The 19,603-nt window shown below is 44.5% G+C and overlaps 1 protein-coding gene across 5 annotated transcripts in view; it reads right to left on the minus strand.

The window, feature by feature from the left end:
- Positions 1-19,603, minus strand: part of ARHGEF3 (Rho guanine nucleotide exchange factor 3) — a 303,954-nt gene that overhangs the window by 214,972 nt on the left and 69,379 nt on the right. Inside the window, exon 1 of one of the 5 annotated variants that reach the window (XM_078442941.2) lies at positions 18,442-18,457. The exons of the other annotated variants lie outside the window; for them this stretch is intronic. The gene's annotated coding sequence lies outside the window, so the exon portion shown is untranslated. Of the gene's footprint in view, positions 1-18,441; positions 18,458-19,603 lie in introns of those variants that run through there. 5 annotated transcript variants of the gene reach the window in all.

Consider the following 19,603-nt stretch of genomic DNA (forward strand, 5'->3'; position numbering starts at 1 on the left):
ACTTAAAGGCTAAGGTTGGGGGGCTGGTCATGGGGTGATGGGGTTCCACTGAAGCTATATGGTGAGGAATGACATGGGATTTGCCTTTAGAAAGATCCCTCTGGCTAGAGGGAAGAGAAGACAGCCAAGGGGTCCAGAATGAAGGCAGAGACCAGCAGGGAGGGTACCGCAGGCATCCAGATCCACTATAGCCTCTCTCATCTCTTTCAAGATTCTGAAGGCACAGAAGTCATAAGTGTCCGTTCAGACTGCTTTTTCCCATTTTCTCTCCCTTCCCCAGCTGTTTTCTAGAACAGCACTGTCCAGTAGAAATATCATGCGAGCCACACATGTAATTTTAAATTGTCTATTAGTCACATTAAAATGGTAAACAGAAATAGGCAAGTTTAGTTTTAATAATATAGTTTATTTAACTCAATATATCCAGATACTATTATCAGTTCAACATGTAATAGAAAAAAAAATATTAGAGATATTTTACATTTTTTCATGTCTTCCAAATCCAATGAGTATCTTACTCTTAGATCAATCCTCTTTTTAATGTTTATTTATTTTTCAGAGAGAGAGAGACAGCGCACAAGCGGGGGTAAGGGCAGAGAAAGAGGGAGACAGAGGATCCAAAGCAGGCCCCTTGCTGACAGCAGAGAGCCTGATGTGGGGCTCGAACTCATGAACTGTGAGATCATGACCTGAGCCAAAGTTGGACACTTAACTGACTGAGCCACCCAGATACCCCTACTCTTACCTCAGTTTTAATTGGCACTAGCCATGTTTCAAGTGCTCAGTAGCAGTATGTGGCATGTGTCTATCATACTGGACAGCACAAGTATAGAAAAATAACACATGTAATTTCAAAGAGCCTCTTTGAAAAGCCAGACTTTGAAAAGCTACAGCTCTGTGTCTCAGCAGTTAGTGACTAACCACAATATATAAATTGAGACCCTTTTGAAAAATGAGACACTCTCCAAAATGATTTTAGTATCCATCTGAATTCAGAAAAATTCCGAACAAAAAAAATATTTTCTCAAAAGCTTTAGAGATATAGTCTCTGGAATAATTACAGGAAATTATCTTCAGGTCACATCCTTACCTGAATAGATCAACATACGAAATTTTTCCCAAATGGAGATTATCCCAAACAAAAGTCTATGATCTGGTCCTAAATAATGTAGAAGTAGTCTAATCAAACGAATTCCAGAATGAACTAAAAGGAAGACATTGAAATGATTTTTTTAAACCCATAAAATGATTATATTTGTATTTCCCCTTTTGTGAAATGTTTGTTCAGGTCATTTACCCATTTATATACAGGGATGTTCTTTTTTTGTTATTGATATGTAAGGGCTCTTTCTAGATTCGGACAAGAGTGTGTAACAAGTGGCTAGCACATGCCTGGTACTCTAGTAACCGTATTAAAAAGGCATATATTAAATTCCATCAACTGGTGAATGAAAATGGATAAACAAAGGTGTATGTGCCTGCAATGGGATGTGATTCAAAAGAATGAAGTACCAACACCTGCTAGGACATGGAGCAACCTTGAATGCCTTATGCAAAGTGAAAGAAGCCAGACACAAAAGCCACATCATGTATGATTCCATTTATGTGAAATACCCAGAATAGGCAAATTCATAGAGTCAGAAAGCAAACTAGTGGTGGCCAGGGGCTGGGGGAAAGAGAGCAAGTAGGAAGTGACTGCTTAATGGGTGCACAATTTCCTTTTGGGGTGATGAAAATGTTCTGAAATTAGGTTGTGGTGACGGACGCACAACCCTGTATATGTACTTAATACCACTGAATTATTATACACCTAAAATGGCTAAGATGGTAAACATGTATTTTACCACAGTAGTTGTAGGCAATTTGGATTTATTGATTTATTGATTGGTTGATTTTAATAATGAGGGTATTGGATTTATTTATTTATTTATTTATTTATTTTAATAATGAGGGTATCCTTTGGGTAAATACCTTGTAGTGTAATTGCTGAATCATAGGGTAGTTATATTTTTACGTTTGAAACCTCCACACTGTTTTCCAGAGTGGCTGCACCAGTTGGCATTCCCACCAACAGTGCAAGAGGGTTCCGTTTTCTCCACATCCTCACCAACACTTGTTGTTTCTTGTGTTGTTGATTTTAGCCATTCTGACAGGTGTGAGGTGATATTTCATTGTAGTTTTGATTTGTATTTCCCTGGTGATCAGTGATGTTGAGCATGTTTTCATGTATATCTGCTCAAAGAATACAAAAATACTAATTCAAAGGGATACATGCGCCCCAATGTTTACAGCAGCATTATCTAAATAGCCAAATTATGGAAGCAGCCCAAGTGTCCAGTGACTGATGAATGGATAAAGAAGATGTGGTATATATATACAATGGAATATTAATCAGCCATAAAAAAGAATGAAATCTTGCCATTTGCAATGGCAGGGATGGAGCTAGAGAGTACTCTAATAAGTTAGTCAGAGAAAGACAAATACATTTGATTTCACTCATATGTAGAATTTAAGAAATTCTTTTTTTTTTTTTTATTTTTTTTTGTTTTTTTTCTTTTTTAATATATGAAATTTACTGTCAAATTGGTTTCCATACAACACCCAGTGCTCATCCCAAAAAGAATTTAAGAAATTCTTAAATAAATGCGCAAAGAAGGAAAAAAAGAGAGAAAGAGGCAAACCAAGAAACAGACTCTTAACTACAGAAAACAACTTGCTGGTTACCAGAGGGGAGGTGGGGAGGGGGATGGGTGGAAAAGGTGATGGGGATTAAGGAGTACACCTGTCACGATGAGCACGGGCTGTTACATGGAAGTGTTGAATTGCTGTATTGTAAACCTGAAACTAATATTATACTGTGTTAACTAACAGAAATTTAAATTAAAACTTCTTTTTTAAAAAAAGGAAAAAAGCTGTAAGTTTCACTGCTTAAAAAATAAAGAAAAAATAAAAATAGTGAGGGTAAAATCAAGATAATTTTCAGGCAAAATAAAAGATACATATCTAATGGAAAAAATCCTCATAAAATAATAATGCAAACTAAAATACTGTTAACCATTCCAGAAGCGGGAATTACGTAAATAAAAGCCAGGAGGGTAAACATTCTGTGCAGCCTGGGAATTGACAAAAATGGCTTAGATGTGAAGTTTTATCAGTACTTGTGAGAAATCCGCCCTACAAGTCCCTGTCTCAGAGACACATATTTATGTCAGTCCTTCAACCATGATAAAAATTCCCACACTCTGGCTTTCTCCACTTCCTCTCATTCTCCACTCTGGGCCCCGACTCTCTGTGCTCAGAGATTCTGCAGCAACACCCGTTCCATCCTCTGCTCCCACCTCATGAGGCTCATGCTGCATTTCTCTTTCACCCCTGAGCTTCCTACAAAGCTTTTATCTTCAGAAAAGCCATTCACGAGTGCAGTACTCCAGAAAAAGAACTTTCAAAGGTAAATGTCAGTGACTCCCAAGTGGTGCCGTGAAGCAGAGGTTTGGTTGCAGCGGTTAAAAGTGCATCTGCTTGGAACCAGCTCTGCCATTCACGAGCTGTGTGACATGAGACAAGTGACTTACCCACTCTGTTCCCTACTTCCCCCATCTGTAAAATGGAGGTAATAACAGGATTCCCTTACAGAGTTGTTGTGAGGATTAAATGAGTTAATATATGTAAAGCGCTTGGCACATGGTGCACAGAAGGTCTACTTTAAGAGTTAGCCCGCTTCTGGGCGATGAGCTCTGGAAGGCCAGGGACCGTGTTATTTGGGTTCACTGCTGTCTCTGCATTCCCTGCACTTTGTAGGACCTTGATCGGCAGCTGGAGGATGAATGCATGGTGCTTGCCCTCAGTAAGTCTGTGGTCAGCAGTATCACAGAGTAGCCCTATAGACACAGTGACAGAACGTGAATACGACCACATGCACTTGAGAGAGAGAACAGGTGTCTATCATTAAGGCCATCTAGTGTAGCCCTCAAGCACTGGGCTTGGACCCCGAGGCAAGCCTGACACGGGGCTGTGGATCTGCACCATCTCCACCTTCTCTCTTCCCAGGCCTCTCCAGACTGTGCTCGGTCCCAGAGAGGCACTTTCTGAACAAAAGCTCCTCAAATTCAAGTCAGCTCCTCGGTTAGAAACTGTTGAAATGAACAGCACCAGAGGAAGGGGACTCTGGTCACAAGGGCATGACAGGCTCCAACATGGGACCTTCCCAAGGGCATTTAAGTGCATTTTGGATTATATATGATTCTCATCTTACCAACCGCACTATAGTTCCCATGCTGTCTCATCCAGAAGAAAGTACCTACAAAATGCAGTAGCTGCCCCAGGAAACTTAAACCCAAACACCCTGAGAGACACCATCCCATCATGACACCAGTGCTCTTGTCCATTCACGTATTTCAAGTCCAGGGTGGGCCACAGGTTGCCCATTCACATTTCCATGTGTTGGGCAGCCACTGTAAATCTTTCTAGAACAAAGTAAATCCACTGAAGAGAGACAGCAGACACGCAGGGTGGTCATAGCATGGGATGTGCAGTCTCCAAGAATCTGGTTTAAGCCCAAGTTTACCAGGTGATCTTGGGCAACTTTTAAGGAACTTCCTTGAGCCTCACTTTCTGACTTGAAACCAAATCCAAGTCACAAACCAATGAGTCCAGGTCAAACAGTCAAATAGCAGCTATTCCTACCATCCCTTATCCCTTACTCTGCCTTGTTTTTCTCCATAGAGTTGATCACCTCCTAAAGTAAGCTCTGAGAGAACAGAAAACTATGTTTTACTCTGCAGCATCCTTTATGCCTACAATGATGCCCGGCACTCAGCAGACACTCAGCAAATACTTAGAGCTAATATTTATTAAGCTGTCCGTGTGAGCCAGCTAGTACGCAAAGCACTGTAAAGAAACTGTTAATGTACTCCTCATAACAACCCTATGAAGTCTGTCTCACCAGGTCCATTTTCCAGTTAGAAACTGAGGCTCGGGGAAGTTTAAGAGCAGAAATCAGGTAAGGGTCTTACAGACTACTGCAAGTTTTCCAGATTTTAGTCTGAGTGATATGGGAGGCCACGGGAAGATTTTGAGCAGAGAAGAAACACGATCTATGTATTAAAAGGACTGTTCTCAATGCTGTGTAGAGAGGACAGCTGTAGGGGCAAGACAGAGAGGAGGGAGATGGTGAGGAAGTGCCTTTGGTAGTGGGAGGAGGGAGAAGACCTTTGGGAGGAGCAGATTGGGAAACAAAAGTCAAGGGCAGACAGATCATCTGAATTGGTATGGATCTCCAAATGGAGATTGTAGTGAGCGGTTGGATATAAGAAACTGGAGAGTATATTCGAGAAGCATCAGCCTTTAGACTGAGAAGAAGCCCCACCTTGGTGAGGGAAGAGAGAGAGGAGTATTCAAGAAGCCAGGGAAGAAAGAGTTTCAGGGAGGCAGTGCTCAACTACATCACCAAGTAGGGGAGAGAGAAATGCCCACTGAATTCGGCAAAGCAGGTGTCCCTGGTGACTTGACACGATGAAGTGAGTGGAGTTGGGGACAGAGCTGAAAGGGGCTTGTCTAAAGATTACCTAAGAGCAATGTCTGTAGAAAAACTAAGTTGACAAGGATCTTAGGGATTGGCCAGTCTACTGAAGTCATTAGAATATGAGCTCCCCAAGGACAGGAACTTCATCTGTCTTTTTACTGTTTTATTCCTCCCTTTGGGCACCTGGCACATGACAGATGCTCAATAAATATTTGCAAGACTTTTTTGAACTTTCTTGACATCTCTAGCCAAACAGTACAGGTCAACAGGAACTTTGCATGCCTAACAGGATGGTATGGAAGACATTGAGGAAATGCACACACAAATTATCCCAAGATGCAATGTTCACCTTCCCTTCCCTTGCTAAAGAAACTAGAATTCATGCTACTTGGTATTTATTCAGCATGAGAATAATGTGTTTTCCAGTTACTCTTCTCATTGACATTCATATCTGTATCGTCAGTGGATTGAATGGCTTCTCACTGGCAACACCAAATTTCAATGTTCAAGCTAATTGTAAGCTGGTGTAATTAGCAGAAATTACAGAATATTTTTAAAGGGATGTTTTGTAACAGAGGTCTTTTGGAAATCCAATTTAGGAAAATTATTTTTTTCATGTTCTCAAAGTGCTGACCTGCAGATGATGTTTCAAAAGCATTTAGGGGTCACTTTGAAAAGCAAGGGGATCATTCTCCCTCTCCCCACCTGCATCCATCTGAATTATGGCACATTTTCAATGGGAAAGGCCTCATTACATCCTAAGGAAATCCACATCCTGCACCTCCAGGTCACAGTCCAGCAGAGAGCAGCCTCATGTCCCTCCGGAAAGGATAATTAGTTTTCTACCCTTTAATCAAGGAGCAGCAGATTGTTGTTTTTCTAAAGTTTTGCCTGGGGAGAGCCTGTTCTTTCCCGAATGTGTGTTTTTCTAAACAGGACTCCCTGTACGTACCCAACCTTCCCATGAGCCACCACTGACAGGCACTCCCCCAGCCTTATCTGAAACAAAAAACTGAAGCTCTCCACTGATGACAGCCTCTGGCCCCTCAACTCCACAGATGTGGGATTAGGTCATGGCCCTCACAATTTACCAGCACCAATGAGCTTTTACTTATCGACCAAGAGAATCCTCAATCTCTCTGTCATGGAGGTCATGTTTTTAAGGGTTTACTTAAAAAAAGTAATAAATGCTTATCATGTGCCAGACACTATTCTGAGTGCTTAATAAATATTAACTCATTTAACCCTCAGAACAATTTTATAAGTAAGTACTTTTATTATTCCCACTTTACAGATGAGGAAACTGAAGCTCAGAGAAGTTAAGTGACTTACCCAAAACCACACAGCTAATAGGTGGCAGAGCCAGGATTCAAACCCAGGTGGTCTGGCTCCAGAGAACAGAGAGACAGATGTTAAAACCATTGCAGAAGCAGTAACAACCAAGAAAAGAAGATGGAAATTGAATTGCTTACTATGTACTAGGCCCAGAGCCAGTGTTACTGGTTAGTTTCTCTTTACATAAAGTGCAACTGGACCTTAAAATCATCATCATCATCATCATCATCCTCATCATCCTCATCATCAAAGATTATTATGTGTATTATGTGTTGGTCTTCTACATCTACAAATAAAAATCCATGTAGATTCATTGGTATGTTTTTACCGTGTGCATGTTACTTTGATAAAAGTATGAATTTAGTTAAAAAATTTTAATGGCTGAGTTTTCTGTTTTTAAAGTGATTTGAATCAAATAAACAGCCCTTAGAAGGCATTTTTTTAAAAGCCACCCTGAACTCCCTTTCCAATTTTTGTCTTAAAAAGAAAGTAAGAAGTCTTTGGTATTGTTCTATCAAACTGTATGCCAATCAGACACAAAGAGGAAGCAGATAAACTCATGTTTTTCAAATCCTGAAAAGCTCTAACTCAAAAATTATATTTACAGACACCCTCACAGATTTTTTTTTTTTGCTCAGGGTGGGGCAGAAGACAGTCTTCACACTTTATTCAATAATACATTGATCGGAAGCTAATAAATCAGTATGTAGGTGGCCCAACACCTCCACAATGAAAATCGCAATCCTAAAACTCAGGATTCAGAAATGGGATCTCTAAAAACTGATTCTAACTCAGTTAAAAACACCAAAAATTCTTAAATTAGCCAGCATTGCTTAAAGCAGTTTATTGACTTTCTGATACAGGACCTACCACAGTCTCCAAGGTAATTAGAAGCACCATAAATGCTGTTTTTGGCAGTGACTGGGGCCACACATAAAAACATGTTTATTCCCAAACCGTCAGTGAAATATGGTGGTGGGGGTGGGACCACGTCAGGCTTGTAGCATATGTGGAGAAAAAGGAAAGGTAATGCCAAGGGCACCATTCAAACTGAGATTATTTCATCACTATGACAAACAGCAAGCCACCCCCCAAATTCTAGGTAAGAGAGTAATTCTGAGCAAGACAATTACTCAGAGTAAGAGAAATTCTGAGTAAGACAGGGTAATATTATTATTTTAACAATAATGAAAATAATACTATTAGTGCTGTCCTTATTATGTGGATTAATTCATTTAATTTTCATGGGGGCCCTGAAAATAAGGGCCATAACGGAAGAAGGTTCTGAGAGGTTAGACTTGGAAATGCTCCATGGCTACTGAAAGTCAGAGCCAGAGACAGCCCAATTCCAAGATGCCTGCTCTTGGTCCCTGAGTCCTGCTAAATTGTCTGCGGGATTTTCTGGCCACCTAATCCACAAAAGTCATAAATTGGAGACAGGAAAAATGAACCGTGTGGGTCAGTTATGTGCTATTTATCAAATATTTCTATCAAACGTGGTCCCATTGCATAGGACAGAGCAAGCCCCCAACCATCCTCCTGGGCAGCTGGGCTCCCAGCTCGCCAGCTGGGCTCCAGTGGGAACAGGGCCCGTACTTGCATCAGCGTTGCCATAGCTGTCACCATGGCAACTGCCCACTGTCGCCCAGGCAGAGATGCTCTCCCCACTCTCGGGAGCCCTGATGCAGGATGCAGTCCAGTAGAAACTCATCCTTTTACTTCCTCCCCAACTTGCTCAAGTCTTTATAAGACTGAGAACCAGTCGGGGGTTCCCCAGGTCCCTGCTTGCATTCGGACCAGACAATACATATAAAGGCCAAGAGGGAGATGGGGTTCATGAAGAGGCTGTCCAGAACTGAAGCGTGGGTAGTTAACCTCTCCAGGGGCCTCCACACCTGGCAGGGCTGAGTCTGAGTTCTGGCTCTGGCACTGGCTACCTAGGGATGCTAAGCAAATGGTTTGGCCTCTAGGAACCCAAGTTTTAGAATATGAAAAGCCAGGATAATGTTAGCTTTTACATTTTATAGAATAGTTGTGAGATATAAGTAAACCCAAGTATATAAAGGATATACAGAGTAAATGCTGGCTATTATTAACTATTATCCCCAATTCAGTGGTGCTGGTGCTGGAAAACATCAGGGGCCCTCTACCTCTCGCTACTGCCTTTACACCACAGCAGCCTGATATTCCAAACAAAAAGCACTCCTGTCCACAGCACAGAGGCGCTGACTCAAGGCCGAATAAGGCCAGCAGACAGCGTAGTCCACACTCACACTGCTGAACGGTAGGAGACATGATGGTGGTCGGTGGGGTCCCTAAATCCAGTAATCTTCCCTCTGGGCAACACAGCTTCTCTGAAAAGATTAATTTATCAAAATAAGCCTACTAACTGTATTCAACAAAAATGCCAAGGAGAAAAACACCTTTTAAGATACTGAATCCATGTATGAACCTTCAGAAATCTTTAAGGCCAAAGGATGGCACTCAAATTTTCTAGAAAATTCTGAATAATGTCAACCCTGTTGGCAGTGGTGATTTCTCAGGGTTAGGACTGATCCAAGGAACGTGCACTTACTATGTGACACATTTATACACTGTCTGAACTTTTATGGTATGCATACATTAATTTTATAATAAAAAAAGAATAGCTTTAAAAAAAAAGCTGAAATGCTTTGTAATAACACAGTTAGCTTACAAAAGAAGAAACCCAGTCAATAAAGAAATGAAAAGTGTTCACCCTCCTTAGTAACTAGCAAAATGGAAATTTAAATAAGAGTATGTTTGCCTTTCAAATTGGTGATTTTTCTAGGATAACACCCCATTGTGGGCAAGAATGTGGAGAAACAGACATTTTGCTTCACAACTGTGAATGTATAAATTGATATGTTTCCACAGGTTAAGTTGGCAGCATTTTCCAAGAATATTAAAATGACCCAGAACTTCACCTTTACAAAAATTAATTTGACAAAATAAACTGCGAACATAGTGACGAGGATATAGCTTTCAGTGTTATTTCAGAGGGAGGAACGAGGCTCAGCTCAAACAGCCAATACTAGGGACTAGCTACTGGAAAAGTGCCTTGCAAAGTTCTACATGTTCATTATGCAAAACACAGGCAAAGAAGACTTGCTTATTCCACATTGTGAAAATATGGAATTTTCTGGATTTGGTGCTTTTAACGGTATGCTTCCATCCCACACTCACTCCATTTTGCAGCTAAGCAAACCAAGACCCAGACCTAGGAGGCAGTTTGCCCCCAAGTGGCTGGGACAGGTTCAGTCTCTTTGCCTTTGCCTTCTGGAGGGAGGGGGCAGAATTGTCACCTTCAAGGCCAGACACAGGAACCATGGTGGGGCCAAACTATGCCCTAGTGCCTAGCTTGGGGTACAGAGGACCTAGCTGGGGGTAGAGACATCTCTTCAAAGGCCTCTCCCTCCAAGAAGCCACATCCTTCAAAGAACTCTTGGCTCTATTTCAGCCACCAGGAGCGCTCAAGACAAGGAGTAGAGCTGGGGTCTGGAAGCAAGGCCCTCTCACTTACAGTTAAACAGCCACTCTCCAGAGAAGGTCTGTTCCATGCCAGATCTGCATGCAGTGCTGGTCATCAGTCACCCGTTCCCCACGGCAACCCTAAGGCTCAGCGAGGTCAGCTTCCCTGTCTTAAATCACCCAGCTAATCAGGATGTGAACTGCTCTTTATGGGTGCTTTGACTTCCTCGTCTATAAAATGGGGAGAAAAATAGCAACCACTCAGAGGTTTGGTTGGGAGGGTTAAATGAGCCAATTTATAGAAAGTGCTTAAAACAATTCCTGACCTACAGGAAACTCTGTGTAGCTCTTATTATTTTAGTGAGACTGTAAAGCATTGTGGTCAGAACAAGGACTCGAGAGCCAGTTGCCTGGGTTCAAATCCCACATCCACCCCTCACTGGCTGTGTGACTTTGGGCAAGTTACTTAACTCTTTGTGTTTCAGTTCCCTCATCAGTAAAGTGGCAACGACAATGACAGTACCCACCTGAGTTAACATATATGATCACATTACCTAGCTGAGTTAACGTACTTAGAAGAGTTTAGAAAAGTGTCTGTCACATAGCATAATGGGCCTGTCATGTAATAACCACATGTGTTAGCCATTATAACTATGATACCCCTCTGTCTCCTGTTGTCTATGACTGCATGGGAATGACACCTGCACCACCAACATCAGTTATTCTGGCTGACAAGAGCCTGACACATGTTCTCCTATTTAATCATGACAAGACTCTAGGAGTAGGTGCTATTATTGTCCAGCTTTACAGATGGGGGAACAGAGGCACAGAGAGCTCGAGTAACTTGCCCCAGGTCACATAGCCAGGAAGCAGCAATGCTGCTGGGCTTTGAACCAAATCAGTTGGGGCCTAGGGCTCTTATCCCCCACACTGTATTGCCCAGCCCAACACTCACATATCCAATACTTCCTATGGAAGGGTGGTACATAGCTCCTAGCTTCGAGATGAGTAATGGCCACATCCCCCACCATGCAGCACAGACACTGACCCTGCAGACGTCTCATGAACATAAAGGGTAAGTAACACTAGCACAGTCACCAAGAAGCAATCCCTGTCATCTCTCCTTATCTTCCCAGGGAAATACACTGGTATTTGTCTACTGTAGAGATGAGACACAACCATTAAGACAGAATTCTGGACCGAGACATCTAATCGGTGTCTTGGAAACTCACGCTGACATCCCCACAGCTGGTTTTCCCCACAGCTGTTGATAGTCGTGTGTTGTTTAAAGCATGGCCTGCTCACAAGTTCATGCTGGGAGGTGAAGCCAGGGTAAATCTTCCATAATGCGCCATTCTGGCCTTTGGAGCATGAAATTTTGTGGCAAAGAGTTCATTTCCCATCACCAGACTAAAAAGTTTACAAAGCTTCCTTGCATACAGATGGCCAAAGCTGTAGGTGGCTGCAACTAGGAAATGGCACAAATCAAGCGGGGGTGAGTCTTATGTCCCCCACCCCCAGCTTTCTCAGCAATTCATCAAAAGAGCTGTTGTGGGGGGAAAAACTATCCATGTGTTTCACCAGGATCCATAATCCTGTATTGTTTCAAACTCAGTAATTTAATGAAATAGTGTCTGCTATCCACTAATGTGCCTAAAACTCAAACAGATTGAAGGATCTGGAAGGATCCTCAGAGAACCAGCTAGTCTACCACCCTCATTTAGACACTAGAAAACTAAGAGCTGGCTCAAGGTTGCATGGTCTATTGGTGATAGACTGGGACCCTTGACGGTATCCCTGTTTGCAGGCTCTTTTCAGCCCTGGCAAGTGTTACCAGGATGGATGTTTGCTATATCTTACTGCCCAGCATTTAGTCTCCCTTCTTTTGCCAATGGCACCCTGATCTTCTGTTGAGGGACCCCCTCCCCAGCTGTTAAGCCCTGTGATTCAGGAAGGGCCAACCCTCCCAATATGGGCATGGGACCTGGCCTGGAAGAATGAGACTTTTGCTGGAGTTAAAGAAAAAGAGATGTAGTCCTCTAGTGCAATATTTGAGCCGATGGGGTGGAAACTTGGAATTGTGCAGAGCATCTTGGTCAGAGAGCCCATCTGAGAAGTACGCTAATTTGGAGAAAGAGCGAGAGATAGTGAGTGATGGACTCCTGGTGACATAGATTAGCCACCTGGATCTAGCCATGCCAAAAGGCAGAACTATCACTGAATTCACCGAATAAGTGAGCCCCCCCCCTTTTTTTTAAATTTAAGCATGTGTACACTGTATTTCTGTGACATGCAACCAAAAAACTAAGTTTGTTTCTAAGTTTGTAAAAGGAAGTAAGTAAATGACAAAATGGGAATGTTCCCAGGAGACCCTCCACAGTGCCCAACACAGTTCCTTGACATAGCGAGCAATACATGTATAATGGGGTAAAACACCTCCTTCAGGTCTCTTCTCAGCAGGACTCTCCCAGACCACCCTATTGGAAACTGCAGCCCTCCCCAGCTTGGCTCTCCCTACTCCTACCTGTTTCCTATGGTGTTTATCACCACCAGACCTACCTGTTATCATTTCTTGTTGGTTTCCCTCACTCAAATCCTACAAGGGTGGGGATTTTTGCCCACTTTATTCACTGCTGTACCCTGGGGGTAGAATAGTGCTCAACACCTGCAGGTGCTCAGTATATATCTAGTGAATGAATGAATGACAAGAAATGGAAGATGGAATGAGTGTATACGGTACACAGAGGATGGTGCCCTGCATATAAAGGCACGCAGGCTCCCACCTGCTACCTCAGTCAACAGCCTCTGGGACCTCTTAGATATGGGTCTTCTTTCCTCCTCTCTGAACCCATGCTCCAACAGCCATCCCCACAATCTAGACAACCAGATCGTCCCCCACCTGTCCAGATAACATAAACAACAATTCAAAGGTAAGTAGCCCTTTGAGTTATAAAGATGTTTTCCTTTTTTCCCCCTGCTTACAATAATATTGTACACTCATTATAAAAGCACACAAAATAAAAATGTAACAAGTAAACAATAAAAATCATAATTTAACCTCAAAGTTAAATTTTGGGTGCAAGTCATAAGCAGGCAGACTGCTAATATATTTTGTACAACCCACAGGATGACTCCCCCCCCCTTTTTAAGGTAACTTCCAACATTTAAAAAGCTAGAGGAATTCATTTGGAAATCAGGTATCTAGCTTCAGCTGAATGTCATGGAAGGCCCACGTTCTCACATATGACAATGATCAGCGGGGGTTGGGTGACAGATGCCCCTTTCAGGTGGGTGTGGGCTCTTGGGGTCCCTGCCTCTCCCTACTCTGACCCTTGCACTGCCCTGGCCACTGGATTTAGGTTCCTGCTTGGTCCCTGTCACATGTAGAGTTGGTCACCCCTGGTTTGACGTATACCCTTTCAGACTTTGCTGTGGTCATAAGGCTTCTAGGAAACCCCTCTGAAAATCTCCCTCTGCCTCCAATAGTGGCCTGGGATGCCACATATAAGCCCCTAATTTCCAGCATCAGAGAACACTGCAACTGCAGCACTGTCCCATCTGCATCGCAGTGAGCCAGGTCAGGTTCAACATCTCCTTCTCAGACTGACTATCCCAATTCAACAACTGACCTATACACACGTGAACCCCATACAGAAGGGCCCCACAGTCCTGAGCACCGGCTGGATGCCTTTTCCATAGGGAAACTCTAAATCCAGCGTTCAAACCACCGCTCCAATGTGGAGAGGCTCCATCAGTGCAGGACAGCCCCAGAGACTCGGCCACCACTGCACAGGCAGTCTGCAGCCCCACATGTATTCCCCACGGGACCCATGATTGGCTATCTTCCTCTGGGTTGATTATGCTCCAGTCCTACTATATAATAATACCTCCCTCTGAGCAGGGATCCTGCCAGCCTCACTGATTACTGCTTACTAGAACCTAACCCTGTTCCTCGCAGAGGAGGCCCTCAATCCACAAGGGATGGACGGTCAGCGAGGGAACAGACACATGAGAGGCAGGTGGGTGGGTATGTTACAGGGCAGGGATGGAGGAGATGAGCCCCTTAGCTGTGATTTCTAATTTGCCAATGTCATAAGGAAATGATCAGATCAAAATAGTACATTGTAAAATATGGTATAAAGTTACACAGTGAATAAACTCAGATGATAAAAAAATAAGGAAAGCACTATAATATTAATAGTGGTAGAACTTTTTTTTACAATCCTTTTGTGTATTTTCCATTTTCTGTTTTATGAAGTTCACTTTTAACTACCAACATTGAACTATAACCAAACGAATGATCTTCCCCTAGACTTGTATAGATTTCAAAACACCAAGCGGCCACAGAGGAAAGGATAATATTTTGGATTAGTAAGAAGAGAAAACACAGAAGGTGAGTTTGGTCTTCCACATGGAAACCGATCCTTCAAGACTCCTTGGTGGCCCCGTAGTGACCCATTACTCCCCCTTCACCTGCTATCAGCAAAAGCAACATTAGTTCACCCTTCTAATCCTGGAAATCCAAAATGTTATGGGAGATTATATTTCTTTTGGAGCAAAGGATGGTAATTTTTTCAGCTCTGGCCTATGAATGCTCCCAAAGAAAAACAAAGAAACATAAGGAAATCTTCTAATACAAATACCTGAATTTAAATTTAAATACACATGCGCCCAGAAAAGTACCATTGCTCTGGTACGTCCTTGATTGTGGGACAGCCAAAACAGCATGTGCCTCACAGCAGGATACTGTCCTCTGATGATGTGATGTAGCCACTGTTCCTGGGAGCCCTGGACCAGGTCTCTGCACCTCAACTAGCCCCCAGACATACAGGATGGGCAGCAAGAGCTCAGGACCAGCTACTTTGTAAAGGCAGACAGGGAAACCGAGGTCCTAAGAGGAGGAGTATGTACAGGGGATGACACAGAGCTGAGAACAACTGCTTTCCTCCAGCCTGGTGCCTCCCCTTGTTCATGTGACAAACATCACCTGAGTGTCCTGAGGTACCAGATACTGGTTGACACCTTGCTATCAAGCAGGGGGGGAAGAGTGGGGACCCTTAACAATTAAGTGAATGACCAGGTAACCCCAGATGGCGATACGGGCCAGCAAACGGGAAATAAAGGCAAGGGGTAGAAAGTTATTTCTGATTTCCCAAGGAGCATCAGCCATTGAGTACTGTGCAGTTACAAATGCCCCTGGGGTTCTGCCAGACACAATTTATTAACAGATTGCATTTGGGCGCTGGAGTCTGTGAGCGATGCATGAATCACCAGCAGAGTGGATTAAATGTAAAAGACACCTACAAACTAGAGGCATCCTCCCCCCACCCCAACTCTAAGGTTCCCACAGCAAGGCAGGAAGTGCAGGGTGTGGAGTAGGCTTGCTCTTTGGAGACGGCTAATCTGGGATCAGCCCTGCTTCAAACTGCAAAGACTTCCCAGTGCCCTCAGAATGAATTCTCCTTTGCTTACTGCCAACCACTGGCCACAGCTCACCCCCCCCCCGTCAAGACATCTCTGTGCCAGGCCTCACCTCGGCTCAACGTCACTTCCTCAAGGCCTTCTTCCCTGACACTGCTCTGGCCCCACAGGACCCTGACCCTTCCTCCCACACCACTCTTAGACTTACTTATTCTAGAAAGTGAGTTCTGTAGGGGTGGACTGATCCTCAGCTCCCAGAGCAGCACCCAGCGCACGAGGGGCTGAGGCAGAGAGACAGAAGGGAAGAGAAAGAAGTCTCTCCACCATTTCTCAGGGTCCTGAGCCTCAGTTTCCACATCTGTAAAATCGGGGCAAGACCAACCGGCTGCAGAGTGATGACAGTGTATTCTGTGTTTCTGCCTGGCAGCCTGGATTTTGTTTTATTAACTCATTTTCTAAAAAACATTTTTACATACAAATTCACTTTTTGATGTGCAGATGTGGATTCTGACACTCGTTGGTGTATGACCACAATGAAAACACAGAGCTCTTCTATCACCAGGAAAAAGTCCCCTCGTGTTGCTCCTTGGTAGTCATACCCTCCTCCCCACCCCAGCTCCTAGCAACCATTGATCTGTTTTCTGTTCCTATATTTTGCCTTTTCCAAAATGTCATGTAAGTGGGATCATACGGTAAGTAGGCTTTTACGTCTTTTTCACTGGGCATAGTGCCTTGAGATTCATCTGTGGTGCTGCGTGTATCAGTGTTTTGTTCCTTTTTATTGTCCTTTCCCTGAGGGAAATCTCTTCTCTCAGGAACAGGGTCACAGAAAATAACAGTGGACCTATCCCCTTCTACCTCCCCTGATAATTTAGCCACCAACTTTCTAGAATCCCCTAAAGCTTGGGGAGCAACCAGGAAGTCAAAGGTCCCCCTTTCTGGCTGTGTCTATAACCCGAATTCTGAGACCTGTGCAAACCCCTTCCCACCAGGCAGCCTCTCTCTGAGGTCGCTCATTTGCAAGAATGGCCAACAAGACCCAAGCTTCCTCTGGGGTGTTGACTCAGAAAGTGGAGGTCCATTCGGGAACCAGGAGGCAGGACTGGCTGTCTGGGGATGGCTGACCACCTGGGGTGGCTGTTTGGGGGCAGTAGTGGGGGTGGCAGTCAGCTGGCCAAGTCTGGGGAGAAGTGAGTGGACAAGAAAGAAGTAGAGGCAGAAGTGCCCCGGGATGGTGAATTCTTACTCGGGGCCGGGCAATGTTTATACGGGTGTGCCGTCATCTCGTATAATCCACACAACAGCTTGATGGGCAGATTCTGTTAACATCCCATCCACAGATGAGGACCCTGGGCACAAGGAGAGCACCCAGTGTGCTAGCAGGTCTGGGAGCTGAGCTCTGACTCCAAGGTTTGTTCTCTTGGCAACACAGAAGCTTAGAGCAGGAGCCAGGGAAGGAAGTGTGCGGCACAGCAGGGAGGCGGGAGGGAAAAAGCCGGTGGAAGATGAAGGGACCCAGGGGACGTGAGTGGATACTGCTCCAGGCATGCCCTTAGCTGCGAGCCATGACACTGAAGGTTTGCTTTGTTCTTTTCAGCTGCAGAACCCATGTGTCAAACCTGATCATACTCAAAACCCGAGACATAAAGCTGGTGGAAATAGAGTTGCTCAAACTGAAGGGAAAGAGGAAATGGAGCCAGACCCACTGAACTGCCCCAATCCCTATGACCTCCCTCCTGGTGGCCTCTAAGGAAGGGACCTTCCAAGGAACGCAGGACCCCTTGGACCTTCACTTTCTGATATATACTCCCTGAGGGCTGGCCTCTTTCTTTCCTTCTCACTTTCTTTCTTTCAGGTTTCAAATGATCAAAAAACACATTCAAAACTAAAATTAGCCAGAGAGGCATTGTATCTTGTGTCTGCACCACACTGTCCAGCATGTAATTAGGACTCAACAAATGGATGATGGGCAGGTCTGGGCAACACCTGTGCAGGATCAAATCCGGATCCTCCCTCAGCAGCTAAGCGACCCTCAGCAAGTGTCTGACCCTCACAAAGCCTCAGAAGCCCCAGAACTTCCCTTGCCTCTTAATATTTGGAGAGGGCTCAATAAGCAGATGCTCGTAAGAGCACTTACCACAGTGCCCAGCAAACAGTAAGAACACGGTGTTACCTAGCATTATTATTAATAGCATCCGCGAGACTAAAAGTATATTGGAGGAAAACAAAGAATCCACTGGAAGGAATTAAAATGTCCCCATGGGAAGCACAGTGCCCTGCATGTCCCAGTGTGGTTCGCTCCTAGGACTGGCCAGTGAATGCTCCAGTTTTCTTTCAGTCGTCTCTTTCATTTTTGTACCAATGGGAGGAAGGCCTGGACTGCAGAGGTCTGAAGATCACGAGTCTGACATGCAGGGCTCATCTGGAGCCAAGTAGTTATTAATTGGTGTTTATGTAACACTCTGTGCCCATCCGGCCTGTTTCTGTCTGAACACGTGCTCTAAGAACCTTGGAGAATGCATCTCTCTCTTCTGACTTTTGGATGCTCAGACAACAGCAGATGGTGCTGCGCAAATAACGGCACCGACACTGCAGCTCTAAAGGGAAAAGTCCACGCCTTGAGGACTCAGAGTTAAATTAGAAATAGCTGGAAGTGGATATCTTCCAGGACTGACCTTTCCAGGAGAGAGCTGGATTCCAGCCTCCATAGGAACACTGCCAAGGAGAAAGAGAGCACCGAATGTGAGTGAAGGGTGTCCTCTGCTGGCCAGCATTAGAAATCCTCAGCAGCGCCCCCTCCTCCACCTCTCTGGGAGGGCTCCGCTTCCTCTGCCTCCAGGCAAGTCTCAAATACCTTCTGTGGTTGTTTTTTTGAAAACATGAATTTGAACTGCCAACAAAAAGGATTTCTTTCCTAAAAGGAGAAGAGCTGAGAGAAAGGTCATAGAGCATTTTATTCCCTCCTCACTTAGGTTTTTCCTGCTGGAGCAAGAAAATGCTCACCTAATGAATGTCACCTAAAAAATGGTCCTGTGAGGGGCACCTGGGTGGCTGTGTTGGTTAAGTGTCCGACTCTTGATTTGGGCTCGGGTCATGATCTCACAGTTCATGAGTTTGAGGGCTGTACTGTGCTCTGTGCTGACACAGCAGGGCCTGCTCGGGATTTTCTCTCTCCCTCTCTCTCTCTGCCCTTCCCCTGCTGGTACACACTCTCATTCTCTCTCTCCCTCCCCACCCCACTCAAAATTTAAATACATCAACATTAAAAATGATGGCCCTCTGAATGCTCCGTGTGAGTTCTGCATCAGAGAATCCAAGCAACTTGGGGAACTTGACCAAGTGTGTGCACGTGGCCCACAGCACCACCCAATTTCCATTCCAAAAGGCTACCCTCTTGACCAGACTCCAAACTTCACAGAGAGACACCCCGAGTCAAAGTTGTCTGCCTCCTCCCAGAAAATCCCTATGGGTCTGCACACAGGGACAGCAAGATCTCGGTGGCCAAGAAGACAGGCCGATCCTGGATCAAACCCAGCCATTTCTGATGTCCCGCTCCGGAATCTTGGAAACTCGGGACCAGACCCTCACACACCACTTAACACCAGAACACGGCTTGTCTGGCTTCCTGCCAGAGTGCTCCCGACAGCTGGGGCCCTTCTGACCTCTGGCTCCAGCTCTCGCACCATCCCCGCCCCATTCCCGAGGAATAACCCTGACCTCCTGGGTGAGTTCTAACTCACCTGGCATGGTGCTCACTCTGACAGAGCCAACGTGGCTGAGCTGCAACCCCTGCTCATCACTTCACAGCTGTGTGAGCATCTCCAATGAGCCTCCTTT

The sequence above is a fragment of the Panthera onca genome, chromosome A2, assembly GCF_046562875.1.
Source record: "Panthera onca isolate mPanOnc1 chromosome A2, mPanOnc1 haplotype 2, whole genome shotgun sequence".
Classification (NCBI taxonomy): domain Eukaryota; kingdom Metazoa; phylum Chordata; class Mammalia; order Carnivora; family Felidae; genus Panthera; species Panthera onca.